The sequence below is a fragment of the Myodes glareolus genome, chromosome 22 (assembly GCF_982192425.1).
Source record: "Myodes glareolus chromosome 22, mMyoGla1.1, whole genome shotgun sequence".
Taxonomy (NCBI): Eukaryota; Metazoa; Chordata; class Mammalia; order Rodentia; family Cricetidae; genus Myodes; species Myodes glareolus.
Window position 1 is genome coordinate 10,905,629 of NC_142047.1, and position 18,751 is coordinate 10,924,379.

General features: G+C 41.4%; 1 pseudogene; it reads left to right on the top strand.

Moving 5' to 3' along the window:
* The first annotated feature begins 9,882 nt into the window (after nucleotides 1–9,882).
* LOC125408855 (large ribosomal subunit protein eL19 pseudogene) lies at nucleotides 9,883–10,463 on the top strand (annotated as a pseudogene).
* Nucleotides 10,464–18,751: the final 8,288 nt, after the last annotated feature.

Here is an 18,751-nt window from a genome sequence, read left to right on the forward strand (position 1 = left end):
TCTAATCTACACGGGAAGTAGAAAAGGTCAAGATCTCCTGAGTAAATTGGGAGCATGAGGACCATGGGAGAGGTTTGAAGGGGAGTGGAGAGGAGGCGAGGGGAGCAGAGAAAAATGTATAGCTCAATAAAATCAATTCAAAAAATACACTAGTTCTAACCAGACATGATGGCATGTGCCTTTAATCCTCACACGTGGGAGGCAGAGGTAGGTGAAACTGTCTGAGTTTGAGGCCAGCCTGGTCTACAAAGCAAGTTCCAGCACAGTCAGGGATACATAGAGAAACACTTTCTTGAAGAACAAACAAACAAACAAACAAACAAACAAACACACTGTTTCTTCTACATATCAGGAATTTGGAAGTTGTTACTCTATCCCAAAACAGGTAAATAACATACTGCCAAACAACAACTGGTCTAGAATCCAGCAAGGAAGTAGGAATATAGAGCAAGCCTCCAAGATCGAAGAGACAGGAAGGTAAACACGGGGAACCACAAATTACTAGTGCTGAATACGCAATGGTAGAAACTGCTGCTCCGCCACGGCCAAGAGAGGAGACTGACAAGTCACCACAGATTCAGGGTCAGTGACTAAGATGTAAAAGTCCGGAAGGGCTATCAAGATTCCAGTCTTCTGATTGATAGAATGGATACCTGAATCCAGATCGCTAGTCATTCCTTACCATCCAAGGAAAGTCTGAGAAGCCACTGAGGGGCTCACAGCACACTGATGTACTCAGTAAATACAGAATGGAATGATGACCATTGTGATGCTTCTCCCTACAACCAGTCGCCATATCCCTAGAGTCCTGTTGATAACAATTACCCCTGTCTGGTACAGCATGACTAGTCATCCAAAATGGTTAAAGGCATATATGCATATGTTTTAATGTGTATGTATATATCATCTTCTTGGAAATTTGTTATTTAATTTTTCCTTAGTGATGAATAACATTTCCTTTTATATGCATCCTAGATTTTAGTTATCCATCCATCAGCTGATGGACAACCAGGTTGATCCCATCTCCTTGCTATCGTGATTAATATGAACTCTAATGGATAATAAGCAAATGGTACAGAGGAGGAGGTGAGTGACGTAGTCAGAAAAATATATTTCAAGAAAGAGACAAAAAGAAATTCTAGCGAACAAAAATATGTAAAGAGTGACTTGGATGGACTCACTAGTAGACTGAACACGACTGAAGAGAGAACACTACCAACTGGAGAGCACAGAGAGAAACAAATAACCCTGTGTGGGACATTTCACACTGAGACCAACAAAGGGAGAATCTCGTTGATTCTGTAGATAAAGTTGGGAGGAACAGACATTCTGACAACATTGAGTGTCACTATCTTTCAATAGCAGGATATGTGCTGTTGGAATATTTGTACACTGTGTGAAAGCATATTGCTGTGATCTATGTAATAAAAAGCTGAACAGCCAATAGGTAGGCAGGAGGTACAGGCAGGACTTCTGAGGAGATAAAGGAAGAGGAAGAAGAATCCAGGTGAGCAGGAGACGCCAAGAGGCACAGAGAAAACAGGAGATGCAAGATGGAAGAGAGGTAGCACCATGTGATAGAATGTAGATTAATATAAATAGGTTAATTTAAGTTATAAGAGCTAGTTAGGAACAAGCCTAAGCTATAGGTCAAGCTTTCATGATTAAAAAGAAATCTCCAAGTCATTTTCTGAGAGCTGACGGCCCAAAGAAAACTCTGACTACAGGTATATTGATACTTGTCCAGCACTTCTTTGCTATAATTACTCAGCGGTTTTCGTTATATACTTACATATTTTAGAAGAAATAAAGATGCTCTTTAATAAGTTAATGAAGTCAAGTTGGTACATCTAGAGAGTGGGTTACTAGTGCCAAAAAGAAGTCAGCTATTGGTTCATATAAAGACATGAAGGACTCTTAGGGAGTTATTGCTAAGTGAACAAGCCTGAAAGGAAAAAAAAACTGTAGACTTTTTATATTGCATGATAGTGAACATATTACATTATAAAAAAGGTAAATTTATGGAGACACTTGAAAAATTAGTTGCTACCACAGGTTAAGGGTGTGGGAAGAAAAACAAAGAGTAGGCAGGGCACAGAACTTTAAGTGATGATGTGCACGATTAGATGTGCTGCTATATATTCATTGATGGGAAGCCTGTACCACTCTAGTGAGGGAGGCTGATGATGGGTTGATGATGTACATGGGAATGGTATATGTGAAAAAAAATCTCTGCAATTGCCTCTCAATGTTGCTGCAATCCTAAAACAATTCTACAAAAATAGATTCTTTACGTAAATAAAAACAATTCCCTGTTCCTCCAGATCCAATCCCCCATTCTCATCCCCAGTTCTGCAGTTGAACACCTACTGCAACCTTCTCTGCACCCCTTATCTCTTGTGAATCCCACAGATTTTCCACTTCCAACTCCCCCACTTGCTGCTTTGTCCCAGACCCCACCCCCAGCAGGTACCCTCTGCTAGCCCAAGGCCATTCCTCCAAGGGCAACAAGTAGACCAAGGGCAGATCCTTCACCAATAGAGTACTGACCCAGACAAAAAATAAACAGAGAAATACTGGAGCTAACAGACATTATAAACCAAGTGGACATAACAAATATTTGCAGAACATTCTATCCAAACACAAAAGAATAGAACTTCATCTCTATACTTGATGAAACTTTCTCCAAAACTGACCACACACTCAGACACAAAGCAAGTCTCAACAGACACAAGAAAACTGAATCAACTGCCTGCATCCTGTCAGACTGCCATGGATAAAGCTGGATATCAACAGCAGAAAGCTTACACACGCATGGAAACCGAGCAACAGTTTACGGAAGGAAAAAGGGTTCAATACAGAAATAAAGAAATTAGGGACTTTCTAGAATTCAACAAAAATGAATACACAGCATGCCCAAAGTTAGGAGACACAATGAAAGCGGTGCTAATTGGGAGGTTCGTAGCACTAAACGCCTTCCTAAGGAAACTGGAGAGACCTCAGTCTAGCAACTCAGCACACCTGGAGCCTCTAGAACAAAAGAACCAAACACACCACAGAGGAGGAGAGGGCAAGAAATGATCAGACTTGGGGCTGAACTCAATAAAATAGAAGCAAAGAGAACAATACTAAGAATCAACAAAACAAAGCGTTGGTTCTTTGAGAAAATCAACAAGATATAAAACCCTTATCCAAACTAACTAAAAGATGGAGAGAAAATATCTAAATTAACAAAATCAGAAACAAAAAGGGGGACATAACAAAAAGGGAGGCACCAAGGAATTCCAGAGAATCATAATACTTTAAAATCCTATAGCCCGTAGTTCGCCAAATTGGAAAATCTAAAAGAAATGAATAATTTTTTCATTAGTTACCACTTAATAAAGTTAGCTCAAGATCAGATTAAATAAATTAAATAAACCTGTAACTCCTAGCAAAATAGCAATCACTAAATGCCTCCCAACCAAAACAACCCAGGGCCTTAGCACAAAATTCTGCCAGAAGCCTCTCCGACGGTGCCTGGGCAAGACACTGATCTACGAATACAGCAGAAAACCATTAGGAATCATTTTATTGATTTTCTTAGGCCAGTAGTGTTTTGTTTCACCCTAGATCTCTGGGCTCTCTAATGAGAGATGGAAAAGGAGTGGATCCAGGGCGACCATAGGTGGGAAAGATCGGAAAGGAGTGGAGGGAGAGGAAACTGTATCAAGATGTAGTGTATGAGAAAAGAATCTATTTTCAGTAAAAGGAAAAAATAAAAGTTAAAAAGAGATACCCAATCCAACAGATACACAAATCTCACCCTACAATATAAGAAGTATGAGGAAAACAAAAAAGTAAATAAAAATGGCTACCAATAATAATAGGAATTATTCTTTTTTAATATCAATCAGGAAAATGTTCAGAAAATTGAAAAACCCAACTTATAGTCAGAAGAAATTCTTTATTGTAAGATTTTTAACCTGTATAATTTATACAAATCTTGGAACTGTTTCCGTAGCACCAAGTGAGGCGGTGCGTGCTTGTAATCCCAGACCTGGGGAGGTGAGAGCCTCAGGACTGGAGCTCAAGGTTATTGTCAGCTACAGAGCAACTTCAAGGCCAGGCGGAGCTACGTAAAATCTTTCTCCAAACAGAAAAAACTGGAGAAAGAAAATGAAATATTAAAATGAAATAGAAATGTAAATAAAAGCATGTTCCTTATTGGGTAGTGTTTACTCAGGAGACAGAGGCAAGCGGAGTGTAGTGGCATTTCAACTGTATTCTAATAAATAAAGACTGCCTGAAGATATGAGAGTAAAACAGCCCCACTGGTCAGTCTTATAGACCAGGTCATGGTAGCACATGCATTTAATCCCAGTAGCCACACTAGTTGCCATAGAAACCAGGTGGTACACGCCTTTAATTCCAGCCCTAGGGAGAATTGTAAAACGGGAGGAGACATCTCTCACACACACAGTCTCCTTCTGAGATTCCTGGAGACAGGTTCACCGTTTCCAACTGAGGTTGAGGTAAGAGCCAGTGACTGGCTCCTTTGCTTTTCGGGTCTTTAGGTTGAACCCCAACTTTTCTCTCTCTGAGATTTCATTAATTGTGCATCAGTAGACCTCTGAGCTCCAGGTCAGCCTGGTCTTCAGAGTGAGTTCCATGACAGCCAAGGCTACACACACACACACACACACACACACACACACACACACGCCTGTCTTCCCCCAAAAATACCAATACAAAATAAAAACAAACAAACAAAAACACCAAAAAAATTATGCTCTTTCAAATGAAAATATGCTACTTCACATTGATTTTAAAAATAGATAATCTACACTGGATTTTATATTCAATGTTGTGTGCTCTATACACTACATACACAGAGACATCCTTAAAGCTTGCAAAAATTAGGTATTTCTAACCTATTTGAGTTAGAATCCTGTAGAGAAAATAGAAATCTACATCTTTAATATGGTCTCACAAGTTTAGTATTTAGTCAACTCATTTTCCTAGTAAAATCAGAGACGTTGACAAAGCCATGTAATATAATGAGGTCACTGGCTGGAGCAAAGCAATGAGATGAACAGAAAGCAATGGTTCATGAAAGGGAAGGGCTGGCCTTGCATTCAAATGTGGACAGAGTGCATAATGCAGAAGTTAGGCCTCCTTGGGGACCTGTGGCTTGAGTGGAGCCTGAGGAGATAAGACACAAGGGGAGGAGCTTGCATCAGGTCATCACTGGAGTAGGGTAATTAGGGTTGTTTTAGAAGGTCACTCCATCCTCCAGCTCCATGGATCCCATCTGTCCTCACCCCACTGCCAGCTCCTGCAGATACAGAATAGACTCGCCACTGGACAGAGGTTTGCTCCGAAAGAGACTGAGGACCATCGGGAAGAGAAATAGCAAAAGTTCGTGAAAGTTCTTCGCTGCTCTCCAAGCAATACCAACATGATACATAATTCTAAATCTTATTTGTTTAAAACATTCACCTGTCATTTTCGCATCAAATTTATGCACTTTCATAATTTCAGAGTTTTACAATTGTCATTATAATCCAGCTTTAGAACACCTTCGTAACCCACATGCCCATCTGCTGACTCCTGCCTGCAGCCCGTGGCTCTCACCACAACAGCGGCTGTTCCACTTTACACTGCAGGAGATGTGGGTTTGCTGACAGTTTTGGTCATTGTGAGTGCATGTCTTTGAACTATTATGAATAATAATGCGATGAGTATTTATATATTTTTATCTGGTGTATGTGTTTTTATTCATTTTCAGCAGATAGAAAGGTATGGAATTGCAAGAATGTGTGGTTATATTTAACTAAAAACATTCAAATTCCCCATGCTATTTTATATCCTCACCAAAAACTGTAAGAGTTTGCTGGCTGATTTGTCACATCCTTCCCAACATTTATTGCCAGTCTTTCTGATGATGACCATCCTACTGGGTATGGAATGGGACATCATGTTTTAATTTCCCTACTGCATGATGCTGAGCATTGTCCCATGTGCTAATCACTCTCTCGCATACCATCTTGAATGAGATGTCTCCCCAATATTGTGCTCATTTTTTGGTGGGTTACTTAACTTTTATTTGGGACTGTAAGAGCTGTTTGTATATTCACAATACACACCCTTTATTAGAGCTTTGAATTTGCAAACATTTTCTCCCTTTCTCTGGCTTGCCTTTTGATTTTCATAATGGTGTTTCTGGAAGCATAAGTGTATTGAAATTTGATGAGGTTCAATCTATTAAACTTTTATACCATGGAAAAATCAAGCTTTTATTGTCATAGCTAATAAATCTTTGCTTGCCCATGCTCTAAATGATTTGTTCCTGTATTTTCTGTCAAAAGACTTGGAACTTTTCATCTCCGTCTCTGGTTCACTCTGTGTGTCTATGCGGTTGAGAGTCTAGTCTATATTTGGTTTATATTTTTCAATGTTCCAGCATTCTCTGTTGAAAAGAGACTGTCTTTTTCCTTTATTGAATTGTTATAATTCCTTTGAAAAATATTAATTTGACTATGAACATTAGGATTTACTTCCAGACCCTGAGTTTTCTTACACTTTATATATGCTAGGCATCTTGGTTAAATTTCAAGTTATAAAGTGAACACCCTTCAATTTTTTACTCTTTCTTGTTTTGTTCATTATTTTTTATTCACTTATTACTAATATTTAGCATTTTAAGAGGAAAACACCTTTAAAACTTTATCAATGTGTCATTTTTATGATGTGACATTCATAAAATAACAGACAAACGATGGTGATGTACCCTTGTGTCCCAATGTTTGGGAGAGAAAGCAAAGGAATCAGGAATTCAAGGTTTTTTTTAATCTCCATCACAAGTCTAACGTTAGCTGGGGCTACATGAAACCTTTCTCAAAAAAAAAAAAAAAAGAAAAAGAAAAGAGAAAAGAAAACAAGGCATATTTGAGGCACTGTGGCAGATCAGTAACCACGGAGATATAATAATACCGAAAGCACTAGATTTGAACAGGAGATATTTGACCTCATAAAAATATACTATCAGCAGTACATGTCATCAAAAAGACTATAGAAATATTTCTGGTAAACACATGAATAAGAAACGCACAATAAGACAGAAATATATCTGCTAACTTACTTCATCATTAATTTCCAGTCTCTGTCACAGCAGAAAGATGTTTTCCATATATCGTTCACAATAACATTATAAAATAATAAACTGTCTAAGAAATCTTGGTTATATGTCCCAATTAATCCATCAAAACAAGTTAAAATAGCCGTGCAGACTGTGTGATTGCTGGAAGCATGCAGCGGTGCCTCCCTGGCAAATGTGTCTCATTTGCGCTTGCTTGATACATTTTCAAGGAAATATGCTAAGAAAGCCACAAAAACGTAGGATAAAAATGGCATGTTTCTTTTCCCTTGATAGATAATATTGAATGTTACCACTTGCTTATGAATTTATTATCCAATAAATCTTTAATGGCCTTTTTAATCTATGAGGAAAACAAAATGAGTGGTACAACCTCAGGAGCCCAGGAATGCACAACCACTGGAAACAGCACAGCAGCTTTTGCAATCAAGCCCCTGTTGACGGCTCTTGGACAGAATCTACATTGACAGACACATCTATGAGCACCCTGCACAATGCCGTTCCTATCATCAAAGTCATCTTGGAGTTGTAGAGAATCTTCTAGGTAGTTTTCACATTGGAAAGAAATGCCCTACATAACCCGGCGCTAACATTTTCTGGACCAAGATGCTTTATTCATTGTGAGGGGTGACGGGAGACTTCCTTCTATGTGGAGCTTCAGGGCAGATCATAAAATAAGACTTTCTCAGTAAAAGTTGTCATTTGATGCTCCTGAGTCAGAAAGTTTAGCACAGTACCAAATTGCTCTTTGATGAGGTTCTGCTGGCTCCCCTTTCATTCATCACTCAGGTGTAAGCTAGCGTGGCACCATCTCGTCCCCGAATCCTCACAGGGGCCATGTGTCACTGCTGTGTTCACATGGAAGACGCATGCAGCAGGGGACACGCTTCATAAAGAACTGTGAAGAATGTTCCTACGGTACTTATCCGGGATGAAGAGGAGTGCTCCTTCACGAAAGCACATGAAGTCAAGCTACCGGTGTCTTTCACAGTGTCTATATAAAGTCTTCTATAGCAGTAAGATCAGGTAAATGACAAAAGTAACCCAATTTTACGTGTCATGAAACAGGGCAAAGGTTCCCTGGTCCAGGCGCTGCTCAGAGGAAAGTGCTGCTGCAGTCTCATGGGTACTCGAAAATAACCCTGTACAACCTCCCGATAAAACGGCTGCTCTCACCTCCACAACCTCCGTGTCTCATTCTCTTGGGTGGACTTTGTGTATTTAGTAACAACAATCACAACAGCAACGACAACAACAACAACAACAACAGCATCCGTTTGCACTGCTTAAATTTACTGGTAAACTCTTTAACTTGCCAGAATATTCCTGAATCCACAGCTAACCTAGCACTTGTGACATTCTGTGAAGATTAGCGTTATTAGAAGCAATTAATAGTTTCTTTGATAATAGAACAGCCAACATAGACAAAATCAAGCAAAAACCAGTGTTAGGCCAGCCATGTTTTAAAGTTTACCTGTACGTGAAAAACCTGAGATCTTTAAAAAGATTCAGGATCAGTAAGTCTGGAGGAGAAACAGAACTACTGTGTTTAACAACTTTCCAAATAATGCTGAGACAGCTAGATTTTTCCCTGGGAACTGAACCCAGATCCTCTACAAAAGGAGCAAGTATTCTTAACCGCTGAGCTGTCTCTCCACCCTCTGAGACAGCCAATATCAGGACTAACTAGCAAAGGACAGTGGAGGTCCTTATTAAAGAGGCCTTATCTGGATGCACTAAAGCACCAAGCCCAAGCCTGTTTTCATTTTTCAATATTTTACACTTACGTTGTTTAGAATTTAAAATAGTAGGTAAGAGTGTGAGTTTAGAAGGGAAGAGGGGAGGTGTTTATAAGCCTGAATATTGAGGTTTTTTTCAATAAATACCTTTGAAGCCACAAATTCATTTCTTTTCATATGTTCCCTCATGCACGCGCCATGCTGGGTTCTACTGTCTTTTGGCACTCTGAAGGATTTCACGGGAGACACTGGAGTATCATTTGTCAGTTTACCAAACTTGCAAGTTCATTTTAAAAGATGGGTTGTGAAGTAAAGGAAACTGAGTTGCACACAAGAAGGACTAGTAGCTCAGGAGGAAGAGCTCAGGGAGGAGAGAGGAGGCAGGAAGCGTGGGAAAGAGTTCACAGTAAAAAAAGATGTCTTTAATGTCTTAACTCATGCCAAGTGCTGTCCTAAATACCTTAGTACTCACAATAACCTTTGAAATTGTGTTCTTATATCCCTGACTTATAGCTGGAGAACAAAAGACAGAGAGAAATCACACCATATATCAAACAAACAATTTCCTGGTGATTATCAATAACAATACAACGTCCTCTCCTGACCTCGGTGATACTGTTTACCATTGGGGTCTCCAGAGTGATGTGGCTGGTGGTAAGGCTCCTTGTTCTCCTTTTCTTCAGGATGCATTGCAGTTGGATATAGGCATGCACACATGCTAATGCAGTGTGATCGGAAGTGGCTTGGGAAACTCCCAAGAAGAACCGCTGAGCAGCTATGTACACATCCACGTGTTCTCCTTACCTGCGCCTGGGGGAACTGTTCTCACTGTTGGTGTGGAATCCCCACAACAGTAAAAGATCCGGGGTGATAAGCACCCGCCAAATGATTGTTTCTCAGACTCGTGTGAGAACTTGTAAATACAAAAACTAAACTTTGCAGTCAAATAGATTTTGGACCCAGCCTATCTTAAGAAAGAATCCCACCTTTCGCTGCTGTGTCCGCAGCCATGAGTATGCTTAGGCTACAGAAGAGGCTTGCTTCTAGCATCCTGCGCTGTGGTAAAAAGAAGGTCTGGTTGAACCCCAACGAGACCAATGAAATCGCCAATGCCAACTCCCGTCAGCAGATACGGAAGCTGATCAAAGATGGGCTGATCATCCGGAAGCCTGTAACTGTCCACTCTAGGGCTCGATGCCCAAACACTTTGGCTCGTCGGAAGGGCAGGCATATTGGCATAGGAAAACGGAAGGGTACTGCCAATGCCCGAATGCCTGAAAAGGTGACCTGGATGAGAAGGATGCGGATCCTGCGCCAGCTCCTCAGGAGATACCGCGAATCCAAGAAGATTGACCGTCATATGTATCACAGCCTGTACCTGAAGGTCAAAGGGAATGTCTTCAAAAACAGGTGGATTCTCATGGAGCACATCCACAAGACAAGGCCCGCAAGAAGCTCCTGGCTAACCAGACTGAGGCTCGCAGGTCTAAGACCAAGGAAGCACGGAGCGCCGGGAGTAGCGCCTCCAGGCCAAGAAGGAGGAGATCATCAAGACTCTGTCCAAGGAGGAAGAGACCAAGAAATAGAGCTTCCCTTGTGTCTGTACGTAGTGGGCTGCCTGTGGCCTCAGGTGGATCAGTCATTAAAATAAAACAAACCTAAAAATAAAAGAAAGGAAGAAAGAAAGAAAGAAAGAAAGAAAGAGAGAGAGAATCCAAAAAAGGGCAGACATGTACATTATCCTGAAAACTACATTGCAGAGGAAGGAAAACCATGCTGAAGTAGAAGATGGGGCTGGGCAAAGGACACACCCAGAGATATTAAACAGCAGATACCAGAAACTTCATATTGTCTAGCTGTGCTGAAAAATGGAGTTCTGAGGAAGTTGCTAAGAAGGGAAGAGGGAGGGAATGGATGTCGCGGCCACCCGGAGTGAAGGGGGGACTAGTGCAGGGCCCTTCAGGCTGCCTGGACTCAGAGCCAAGTTAAAGAAGTGAGCAGAGCATCTGCACAAGAAATCACGAGGGACTTGGGCTAGGAAGGGAAACAAGCCACGGCAGGAGGCTAGAACCAAGGTGAAGTAGGGCACAAGATACAGGTTAAGATAAAGCCCAAAAGGGAACAGAGCTGGAGACGTTGGGAAGCACAGGGGTGAGAGAGTGGGCTCACAGCAGAGAAGCCTGGAGAAACAAACGTATCTGTTTAGAGGCTGTGTCTGCCTTTCCCACGCACATTTCCCCGTGTAGTATATGCAGTACACTGGAAGATGTAGCCTCTGAGGTTCCCCTTGCCCCCATTTCTAGGTCCACTGAGCATACTTGTGTCTTCACAGAGACGTCTCCACTGTCATCACTGCTTTTATCCAAGGACATCATAATTATCCACTCATCTGTTTGCTCCCCAAGTATAACAAACTCCAACTTTATCTCATATAGCATCTCAAAATCAGGATGAGAGTTTAGTCCACTGTGGTAACTTAAAACTTAGTGCTGGCTGAGGTAAAACCAGGGGGGGAATTCTCCCTATTTTTTACAAACATGATGCAGTAGCTCAGAAGTATCTCAGAGATAAAAGTTAAAAGTTGATCACCTTTAGAGAATTTATTCATCCAACAAATATTTGCAAGGGTTTATTGTAACATGAGGGCCGGCTTGTTGGGGTTTCTATCCTGCCCGGTACCCCACAGCCAACAAATCCCAAAGAAAATCACACACAAGACTCCATAAGATTATAAACTGATTGGCCCATTAGGTCAGGCTACTTATTAGCTCTTATAACTTATGTTACCCATTATCCTTATCTACGTTAGCCACATGACTCAGTACCTTTTCCAGTGGGGCAGCTTACATCTTTCCTCTCCGGTGGTCTGGGTAGAACTGGCAGAGGTAGCTTCCTAGAATACTCCCAGTCTCTTTGCTCCACCTCTACTTCCTGTCTGGCTTTCCTGCCTATACTGCCTGCCTGACCAATCAGTGTTTTATTAGAATATGATTGACAGAATACAAATAATTCTCCCGCACCATTTCCCTCTTTTTTTTAAACAAAGGAAAATACCCATAATCCATTTGCTGGGAATGTGGGCGTAGTATTTCAGGCTACTTCCTGCTGGTTGGGGGCACTGATGATCTTATGGGGACTTAAAGAAAATTTAGAGTTATAATCAAGTTCTGACTGGAGTATCCTGTGAGTCTTGATCATCTCAGGCTGCAATCTTGAACCTGTTCTGGATGAAGTACTCAGACATCTGAGCCATCTGTTCCTGTCAGAGATTTCTCAGGTGGCCTCCCTTGATCAAAGTTGATTTTTCTTAACTCAGAATGAATCCATAGCCTCTCATTTTCTGTAGAAACAAAAGCAAAATCTCTTCTCCAAAGTAACATACCTTTTGACTTCAGTTTTGAAGCCAAGGTATTTTCAAAATGCCTATCTTCGGTTAGTTCAGCAGCATTTATAAACAAAAGTCTTTTAGCAGCTGTTGCTCCTTCCTCAGCATTCAAACAATTCAAAGAGAGCGTAATAGCATACAGTATCAAGATTCTCTGTTTATTTTCCATCGTTATTTTAACCTCTATTTCTTCTATTTTTACTTTTACTTTTTGAGACAGGATCTCTGTATATCTTTGTCCTGGAATAACTCTGTAGATCAGACTGTCCTTGAACTCACAGAGATCCTTCTGTCTCTGCCTCCCCAGTGCTGGGATTAAAGGTGTGTGCTACTACACCTTGAACTCACAGAGATCTGTCTGTCCCTGCCTCCCAGGCATTGGGATTAAAGGTGTGAACTACCACACCTTGAAGTCAGAGGTCAATCTACCTCTACCCCTTGAAGTCACAGAGGTCAATATTTTTCTGCCTCCCAGGCATTGGGATTAAAGGTGTGTACCACCACACCCAACTACTCTCTTTCTTTCCTTTTAACTTTAAGAACTTTAACTTTCAGCCTGCATATATTTTTAAAACACTGTGAACCATTTAGAGGTTATCTTCAACTTTGAATCTTTCTTTTACTATATATCTCTCTTTTTCTGACTACAGGAGTCTTTAAGGAGAGGATGAAAGCCGTGGCTTTGACGGCTGGATTCAGCCCATTCCTTAGCTTTCCAGACTCATGGTAGAGGTACCACTGGAGCCTTTTACTGCCACAACTCTATGGCGTTTCAAGGTCCCTGCCAGCAAGCAAGCTGGAGCATTCTGCTCACAGACCACACTGAGTCGGATTGCCTGCCTGAAAGAGTCAGAGATTGCCCTGGCAGGACAGTCCAGAAAGCTGGCATTTTAAAACAGCGCAGCTTTTTTCCTGCTATGACTGAAAACCAAAAATCATGCGTTCAGCTTTTGATCAGCACCATTTAAGTGTTTCGTGGCAGGACCTCTTAATGAGCTGCAGGGTTTTGCAGCTAAAGCTGAGTCAGGAAGCCTCTCTTAACTGAGAGCCTTGCTTGCCTCTAGCAAGCAGAGCAGACCTGAGAAATTACTGCTACCATACCAAGAAAACATGCTTTACTCTATTCTTTTCCAAGCTTTCTCAAGCTTTCTGTGGATTCATTTATCCACGTGGGCGCCATATGTAACATGAGGGCCGGCTTGTTGGGGTTTCTATCCCGCCCAGTACCCCACAGCCGACAAATCCCAAAGAAAATCACACACAAGACTCCATAAGATTATAAACTGATTGGCCCATTAGGTCAAGCTACTTATTAGCTCTTATAACTTATGTTACCCCATTATCCTTATCTACGTTAGCCACATGGCTCAGTACCTTTTCCAGTGGGGCAGCTTACATCTTTCCTCTCTGGTGGTCTAGGCAGAACTGGAAGAGGGAGCTTCCTAGAATACTCCCAGTCTCTTTGCTCCACTTCTACTTCCTGTCTGGCTTTCCTGCCTATACTGCCTGCCTGGCCAATCAGCGTTTTATTAAAATATGATTGACAGAATACAGATAATTCTCCCGCACCAGTTTATTATACTAAGTGATTAATTATACCATTAAGTGATTAATGGTCTATTGAGCAAGGGAGATAACTGTCTATAGAGCTTGAAATTCCTTAGAGGGAAGATCCTCATTTGAAAAGCAAACAAACATATATATCATGGTGGCATATGTGTAATCCTAGCAACTAGAAGGCTATAGCAGGAAGATGGCAACTCAAGGCCAGCCCCAATTGAATAGCAAGACTCTGTCTCAACATACATATGCACACACATGTACGCACACGCGCACACACACACACACACACACACACACACACACACATGCATGCGCAGACCCCACAATCAGTTCTTCTTGAGGTCTCCAATCTCATGTTTAACTGTCCGTCTTTTCTTACATGCCTGTCATATTAGTTATTTTTCTCCTTGCTGTGACAAATGACTGAAAAAGAAACTTAAGGAAGGAAGGTTTTCTTTTGGCTCAGTTTGGGGAGCTGCCTATCACTGTGGGGGAACTCTGGAGGCAGGAGGTTGTGTTCATAGACAAGAAACCAACAGGGACGAACACTGTTGCTCAGCTGCCTTCATTTTTAATTTCATCTAGTTTCATCCAGTTCATGGACTGGTATTGTCCACATTGCTAGATTCCCTTCCCACTTCCGCTAACCCAGTCTTCAGACACTCACAGACATTCCCAGAGGATGGACTGCCAGATCACTGTAGTGGTTTGAACAAGAATGACTCCCATAGACTCACATGTTTGAATTCTTGGTCCTCAGTTAGTGCACCTGTTTGGGAAGAATTAGGAAGTGTGGCCTTGATGGAGAGGTGAACCTTGTTGGAGGAGGTGTGTCCCTGAGGGTGGGCTTTGAGATTTCAAAAGTCCATGCCAGGCCCAGTCTCTCTGCCTCTCTGTCTGTCTGTCTCTGTCTGTGTGTGCGTGCGCATGCACATGTGTGCCTGCTTCTTCCCTGTGGGTTAAGGTGTAAAGCTCTCAGCTATTGGTCCAGTGCCATGTCTCCATGCTCCCCACCATGATGATCATAAATTAAACCTTTGAAACTGTAAGCAGGCCTCCGATTAAACGTTTGCGTTTCTAAGAGTTGTCTTCGTAATTGTCCCTTCACAGCAATAGAAGAGGGACTAAGACAGGACTCTAGATCCTGTAAAGACAATAATCAATACTAGCCATCACTGCAATCAACAGCATCAAAGAGTTGGTCACTCTTTATCTCTACCTGTGACCTTATCCAGACTTGAAGCATTAAATGCCATCTTGACGTCAGTGATTCCCAAACAGTATTTCCAGTCTAAACTTCTCCAGTGAAGTACAGAGCCTATGTCTGCACTGCCTACTCGGCCTGTCTGTCTGTGTGTCTGTTAAGTACCTGAAGAAAAACGTGTCCAAGCACCACTACCACCCAGTAGTGTGACTCCTTGTTAGCCATGCCCACGAGGGAGCTGTTCAGAACAAAAGGCTTCATCTCACCTTCGCCTTCTCTCTCCCGTCCGACCCCTCATCCTGCCTGTCAGCAAGAGCAGTCTCACACACGAATACTAATGCCACCATTTCTTACCACCCCACTGTCACCACCCTGGTCCGAGCTCTGCACCAACTTCTGTGTTCGTTGCAGCAGTGGCTTTGCAGCTGATGCCCCAGTTTTCAAACTCCATCTTTTCTGTACTCAGCATCCAGGATGATCTTATTAGATCAGAGTATGCTGCTCTTCAAAGTCCTAGAGTTGGCTCTCGTTTCACCTGTGGTAAATGTTTAGTCCTCTCAATGTTTGTAACCTCCATATAATTTGGATGAAATATGGTTTATCCTGGAATGCAACCTAAGATTTTTCACACATGAAATAATTTTCTAAAATCTGTGTCCCACTGTATTTATAAAGAAACAAAGCCAGAGCTGTTTAGCCGTGATGATGGACATCTCTCTTTTATATACTTTCTGAATGACGGCTTCGGGACAGTTGGATATACAGGAATCTTTTCTCGTTTAGAATTCTCCTCATCAATCATCAATCAGAGTTCAATGTCTTGCAAGGGATACTCTGAGCCCATTTATGGAACTCCCAAAAGCTCTGTCTTTTTTAGGAAACAACAGAATTGTAAGGTAATGAATTAGAACTGAGGTTTAAAGATGGGGAAAAGCCTACTTCGGCCAGCAGAATTCAAAAAGCATTACTTAGGACGATCTCAGCTAATTCTTGTGCTATTCATTTCTTCTTACCCTGTTTCAACACCAAACCACCAAGTTCTTTACTGCGAAACCACACATATTTACTGCTCAGCTCATGCTAAATCCCACATTTGCTTCCCTACTCTGAGTACACAGGAGAGGGGGAGCAGAGAGACAGAGAGAGAAAGCAGATGACAGGAAAGACGCTAGATCAGTTCTTTGTATGGGGGAGTGTGTCAGCCACCCAGAGGACTGCGCAGGGCTAAAACAGAACTGAAATAGATATGCAGAGGTGTGTTTCTTTTGCAATTTTACTCACTGGAACCTAAATAAACAAAAAGTAGAGATTATAATAAACAATGTTTAGTTATGTTTTTAAAAAAACACCCCAACCAGAAGCTACTTAAACATTTAGTACATTTAAGACTAAATTAGGGAAGCATGTGGACAGAAGACTGTGTGAGAGTGTGAACACCCAAGAGCCCCCAGGAGGAAGTGGCACACCACAAACATGTACACCAGCGAGCCCTGCTGGGAGTCGAGGACCCCGGAAACTGGATGCATCCCTCCAAACTCTGCCGATGTCCTGGGGTGGTGGGAAGGCAGAACTGGACAAGGGGCCAGGCCCACATGTCCTGTGCAGGGGGATGGTACAGTAGGGTAGAGGAAAGTGACAGTGAGATCAGTGATGTACCTGCTGAGCACAAACAGCTAAAATCAAGACAATGGAGATATTAGAAGCTTGGGATTCTCTCTGAGTCCTCAGATCCCGCCTGATTCAGCTAGCGACTCTGTCTGCCCAGGAGAATATCCTGGCTTACTTCTCTGAGCTATTAGCAAGAATTCTTTTCTTATAGCGTCTCTGTGTAGGTCAAAGGTCATGGTACAAGCCACAGAATAAGCTGTAGGCACACTGCAAGACAGGAGCCATACCAGCATCTCCCTGACCACCTCCAGTGATCCCTGATGTATGTGTGCCTGCATACAGAGCCCATGTCCAAACATGCATGCTGAACATGCAGGGGGCTGTTACTGGGCTATAGGTAAAAAGAATCAAAACAAGTAAAAAATATTACTGCAATCAAACCTTAGATTTAACTGCATGTTCAACCTTGCTGTCTGTGTGGACAGCTAACAGATTTCAAGGAGGAGGAAGAGAGGCTAAAAGTATAGAGTGAATGTCTATCAAACTAATCCGTGTTTGTCATAATACAACTATTTATAAAATAGAATAGAAAAATTTTAAAATTCTAAAGTAGAAGAGCTGAGGCAAATTCAAAATCAGACAGGATCACCAGGCAGTAAATTAGCTAATATGTGTGTGTGTGTGTGTGTGTGTGTGTGTGTGTGTGTGTGTAGAGTTATGTATCTATGTGTGTGTGTGTGTGTGTGTGTGTGTTATCATTTTTTACTAGGAATGAATGAAATGAATTTTTTTTTAAATTTATTCCCTGACAATGCTGAAGCACGCATAGGCAGCCTGCATATAGCAGTTCTGCTGAACTTGTTCATATTGGGTTGATGAAGCAATTGAGCAGGTTTTTTCCTCAAGAGGGCACCAGATTTCATTACAGATGGTTATAACCATGTGGCTGCCGGGAATTGAACTCAGGACCTTCTGAACAGCAGGCAGGGCTCTTAACCACTGAGCCATCTCTGCAGCTGTTGTTCGAGGAATACCCACAAAATAACCAACTCAGTTTGAAAAGATAAAACTAGATTGGCTTCAAATTATTCATGGCAAGATTAACAGCAGAATACACAGAAACATTCAACAAACTTAGCAGAGAAACAATGTATAACACCAAACCTTTGCTGAAGGTCAGCAATTTTCAAGGCTAAGAATTTGACGACTCTAGTACTCATGAGCTATTTATGAAAACACTACTTACTTGTAAAATATAAATAGACTTGTTATAGATGAAGGGGTCAATGAAACAGAACTGTCTTAAAAATCAATTTACATAATCTTAAAACAATGCATGACATACTGTTTACAATGATAAAGGGTACAATATAAATCAACCTTAAAGATCTGTGAATCAAAAAAAATTATATAATGCCAGTACTAAAAAAGCAGAAGTATGTTAAGTGTAAGGAAACAGAAATAAAGTAAGATGTTTATGAGGTATTAAGAAGATGATGATAATGATGATGATGATGATGATGATGATAGGGTTATAAAGACTCTAAATAACAAGATAAATATTCAACAACACATAAGAATTCAATGTTCTCTTTCCAATTGTCCAGGGGAATTTATGAACCTACCATCTGCTGAAGAACAGACATGAAATGCTTACGCACTGAGTAGGTCAGGCAGAGGGCAAGCAGAAATATTTGTGCAGCTACTGACTTCTGTCTGGTTGGTAAGCAGAATCAGGTAGTATCTATTCTGCCATTCACCTTCCTATTAGAACCTTTAACTCATAGCTGATCATATCCTACCTCAAGGAATGGCATTCTCTAGCCTCAAGTGTAGTTCTCTAATGACAAGTAACTAAATTCTGGCTAAGAAAACACAGGGAAGATGGCATCTGTGCCTCCAGAAAAGCCCTTTTCTTCTTTCCTCATTATCTAGGATGGAAACAACATGGATACAGCTGCATTAGCTTATCTTGGAGATGAAAGGATCTTAGAATGGATGTCAGATATGACGCCACAAAATCTACATAAACGCTGTTTTTAAAATGGTCAGGGCTTCAGAGATGGCTGAGCGTATGACAACATTTCTTGTGCAAGTCTAAGGACCTGGGTTCA